The sequence below is a fragment of the Coregonus clupeaformis genome, unplaced genomic scaffold (genome assembly GCF_020615455.1).
Source record: "Coregonus clupeaformis isolate EN_2021a unplaced genomic scaffold, ASM2061545v1 scaf1179, whole genome shotgun sequence".
Taxonomy (NCBI): domain Eukaryota; kingdom Metazoa; phylum Chordata; class Actinopteri; order Salmoniformes; family Salmonidae; genus Coregonus; species Coregonus clupeaformis.
In genome coordinates this window covers 50001-54760 of record NW_025534633.1, presented here as the reverse complement: position 1 = coordinate 54760, position 4760 = coordinate 50001, and the positions used below count along the sequence as shown (strand labels likewise).

The 4760-nt window shown below is 43.7% G+C and overlaps 1 pseudogene; it reads right to left on the bottom strand.

The window, feature by feature from the left end:
- Window positions 1–201: 201 nt before the first annotated feature.
- Window positions 202–4760, bottom strand: part of LOC121562044 — a 40299-nt pseudogene continuing 35740 nt past the window's right edge.

Sequence of the window (4760 nt, the reverse complement as noted above, 5' to 3'; positions counted from 1 at the left end):
GGAGTTAAAACCTACAGGAGGGTAGCTCTCCAGGAACAGGGTTGGAGTTAAAACCTACAGGAGGGTAGCTCTCCAGGAACAGGGTTGGAGTTAAAACCTACAGGAGAAGTAGCTCTCCAGGAACAGGGTCGGAGTTAAAACCTACAGGAGGGTAGCTCTCCAGGAACAGGGTTGGAGTTAAAACCTACAGGAGGGTAGCTCTCCAGGAACAGGGTTGGAGTTAAAACCTACAGGAGGGTAGCTCTCCAGGAACAGGGTCAGAGAGCCCTGATCTAGATGCTCAAGCACTATGGATTGGACTGCAGCCAAAGTAAATTATTTCTTATGGTACATGTCTGAGGTTGTTTTCGGTTCGTGATTTGTTGTGGAGTGGAGTGGCACTCTTCTTCTTCTTCTTCTTCAAGTGAGGAAACTGTAGCCTGGTCCCAGATCTGTTGGTGCCCTTGAATTCTCTGTCCTTGTCAAGCCAAACAAGGCGTGGCAATGTGTGACGAGGCATGACATAGCAGAAACACACTGTCAGTCAGTCAGCTAAGGAAACTGCATATTGCTGAGTAAAGATAAAGATTGTGGATGAAAACTAAACAAGGATATCTAATCAAACTTAACGAGGATATCTATTCAAACTTAACGAGGATATCTATTCAAACAAGGATATCTAATCAAACTTAACGAGGATATCTAATCAAACTTGACAAGGATATCTAATCAAACTTAACAAGGATATCTATTCAAACAAGGATATCTAATCAAACTAAACATGGATATCTAATCAAACTAAACATGGATATCTAATCAAACTTAACAAGGATATCTAATCAAACTAAACGTGGATATCTATTCAAACTTAACAAGGATATCTATTCAAACATGGACATCTAATCAAACTAAACCAAGCTTTTTCACAGGAAACAAACATCTGAAATAAATAAGACACATTGTGTCATCCCCCATGAGTCAAAGTAGTGGTCTCTAAACAGAGAGTCCTGTTTCAGTCAGTCTCCGCCCCCACTTGATCAGAGAAAGAACACCGGTGGTCTTGTCTCTCCATGTGCTTGGTACTGCATGTGTCTGTCCCAAACTGACCACTGTAGAGAATAAAGGTCCCGTCGGGGGGACGTAGCCTGAAACTACCTCCGACCCTCAGTCTGCTGGATCAGGGGATAAAACGCCTCCTTGGGAAACCTTTGACCTTTGTAGTCCACGAGTAACAGGTTCACCAGTCTCCCGAGAGAACGTATATATAGAATTTAGAAACAGGTGTTTCTTATTGAACGAGTTCAGGTAATCGCTCTCCGTTTCCAGTTTTTTAGTTTTCTTTCCGTTTGATGCCTAACGAACACACCCAGTCCTGTCTGTCTGTGCAGTCCTAGAGGCGGGGTTGGTTTAGTTGTGGAAGCCGTTGTGTTGGGCGGTGAGGAACTGTAGACGGAGAGTCTGAATGCTGCTCACGATCCTCCTCTGATGGCCGATCAGAGACACACCGACACGCCGGAGGTCCCTGAGGACAAGAGATACAGACACTGTGTGACTTAGGTTAACTGTTTAGAGAAGAGACACAGTACATCAGTTAGGTTAACTGGATTTCCCATCCAATGTAAAATCTAATGTCGAAAGTGTGTGCCCTTAAGCAAGGCACTTAACCCTGAATTGGGCTCATTTGTAAGTCTGGGCAGGGTGATGTTTGATTTTGTCTGGGCAGTATATAGAGTTTCTGTCGTTTTGGGTGCTATTGTATTAAACAAAAAAAATAAAAGATGAACTCTAATATCCAGTACATTCAAGTTATATTGAGTACATAAATAATGTATGCTGTAATACAGGCTCTGGTCAGAATACAGGGAATGGGCTGCAGACAGTATCTCTGGATCCACTCACTCTATACTCATGGTCGAGACCGAGTCCAGGGTGGTGAACCCTGATGCCAGGAACTGGTTCTTGTATTGGCTCATCTTGATGGAGTCCAGCCAATCACCGATGGAGATGAACAGGGGGTAGTCCGGCATGTCCTCCAGCGATTCTGGGAAACTGAGTTTATACAGAGAGGAAAGTCAGTGGGAGATATGAGAGAAAGACTGAGCAGGTGGAGCCAAATGCTTATGTTACCAGCTCCTAACAGGGTAGTAAAATGCTGATGTTACTAGCTCCTAGCAGAGTAGTAAAATGCTGATGTTACCAGCTCCTAACAGGGTAGTAAAATGCTGATGTTACCAGCTCCTAACAGGGTAGTAAAATGCTTATGTTCCTAGCTCCTAACAGGGTAGTAAAATGCTAATGTTACTAGCTCCTAACAGGGTAGCAAAATGCTGATGTTACCAGCTCCTAACAGGGTAGTAAAATGCTGATGTTACTAGCTCCTAACAGGGTAGTAAAATGCTGATGTTCCTAGCTCCTAACAGGGTAGTAAAATGCTGATGTTACTAGCTCCTAACAGTGCAGCAAAAATGTCAAACAAATACACAAATAATAATAATAATAAAAAACTAGAAAACAAGAAATCCCGAATGGGATCTGGGCCCAGTGGAGAGTCGCTCTGAAATGTAGTCCTTCGAGCCGCATGTCTTCTACAAATCAAGGGGAGCTTGTCAACCTATTTCCCCCTAAAGACAACACGATCTAACAAGAAGCAGCATCAGGACAATGGATCCTGGAGTCATATCCATAAAATAGATTAGGGATGCATATTTCGGTCAATTTTGCTGCCGACTAACCGACCCTCATTAACCGGTCAACAAAACTCTGAAATTTGTTCAAACGGTACAATTAAGTGACTAACAGAAAATACTGTGAATGTATACAAGGAACCCAAAAACAAATGTCATTAACAGCTTAATGGAAACGTGCAACAATAGCAAGCCCATAGTCTTACAGTTAAGAGCCTGTAGCCTGTTATTGAACATGCAACTCCCGAAATGAAGCAGCTAACAAAACGTCATTTTCAAACATTTGCCGAAATGAAATTCGCGAGACAATACCGTTCTAAACAGCTCACCTAATGCGAGCGATTCCATATGTGACAGAGATTTAAATATCCATTAAAAACTTAGAAAGATGGGGGGAATCTAACAGCAACAACCATGATGGGGTCGCTAATATGACCAGGATTGTGCCTTTGGCTTCTGGACAACGAAATAAAGTCGATATGAAAACCAATAGAACAGGAACAGGAAATGATGGTTAAACCCACGAGGAAGTCTTCAGAAAAATAATCGCCTCCACGTTTCTATGGATGGATTTTGGCTACTTTGAAGGCAAGACAAGACATGCCGTTTTTATTTGAACCGAAGTAAAATGTTCAGGATTCAAAAAACAATTATACTGCCTCAAGCTCCCATTGTAAAGCGGTGGGTGATGCGCTGATAGCCTGCCTACCGTTCACTATAGCCTATGCACTTGAAATGGCGAGTGGGAAAGCGCGCTTTAATTACGAGTTGAGATCGAGAAATAAAAATAGTGGCTCTTTTCAAAACAGTTTTTAACACGTGATTGCATTTAGACTTGTTATTTGTTGCACTCCAGTGCCATCTTTTTAAGGAGCTGCTCTGGGGCTGTCTGAACTAGGCTCTGTGCTGTATTCTGTGTGTGATAAATAAGATACATGACGACTAACTGACAATTTTTTTTTATTCCACTAATTATGCTAATTAACCTATAGACTGATAAGCATGAGCGGTCAAATGTATTTTCGGCGGCTAACCGATTAACGGTTAACCGTTAACATCCCTACAATACAACGCCACTTTATTGTCCATGGAAATGGAAATGTAGACGGGAGGTTTACCCCTGGACGTTGTCGGTTGATTGGTTGTTCTTATCCGTGTACGTGGTCAACTAGTGTTAGCTGACTACTGGGCTTTGGGTTAGGGTCAGGGATCAGGGGTCAGAGGTTACAGGTTAGGGTTAGAAGTTAAGGGGTTAGGGTCGTTTAGGGTCAGAGGTTAGGGTCAGAGGTTACGGGTCAGGGTTAGGGTCAGGGTTAGGGGTTAGGGTCAGAAGTTAGGGGTTAAGGTCAGGGGTTAGGGTCAGAGGTTAGGGGTCGGCGGTTAGGGGTCGGCGGTTAGGGGTCAGGGTTTACCTGTGTACGTGGTCCACTAGTGTCAGTAGACTACTGGGGTTCCTGATGAGTTTATCCAGGAAGGAAACCACGCTGTTGAAGTGAGGTCTCTGCCCTCTCTCCTTCTGCCAGCAGTGGAGCATTAACTGGTGTAGAACCACAGGGCAGCCCAGGGGGCAGGGAGACGTAGCCCTCCTCTATAGACAGGATCACCTGTAATATAATAACATGATAATATATAGAACTATATCATTAACTTGTAGAACCACAGACAGCCCAGGGGGCAGGGGGGTAGCCCTCCTCTATAGACAGGATCACCTTAATATAATCATGATAATATATAGAACTATATCTTACTGGTGTAGAACCACAGGACAGCCCAGGGGGCAGGGAGACGGTAGCCCTCCTCTATAGACAGGATCACCTGTAATATAATAACATGATAATATATAGAACTATATCATTAACTGGTGTAGAACCACAGGACAGCCCAGGGGGGCAGGGAGACGGTAGCCCTCCTCTATAGACAGGATCACCTGACAGGGAAGAGGTCGCAGGTTACATTCAGGTCAAAGAGCAAAGACAAACACTTTTTCACTTGGAACTTCTCAGCGTGGAGTGACCATATAGAGATCAAAATGATGGTGAAACTTCCTCCTGGCCAATCAGAGGGCAAGATGGTGAAACTTCCTTCTGGCCAATCAGA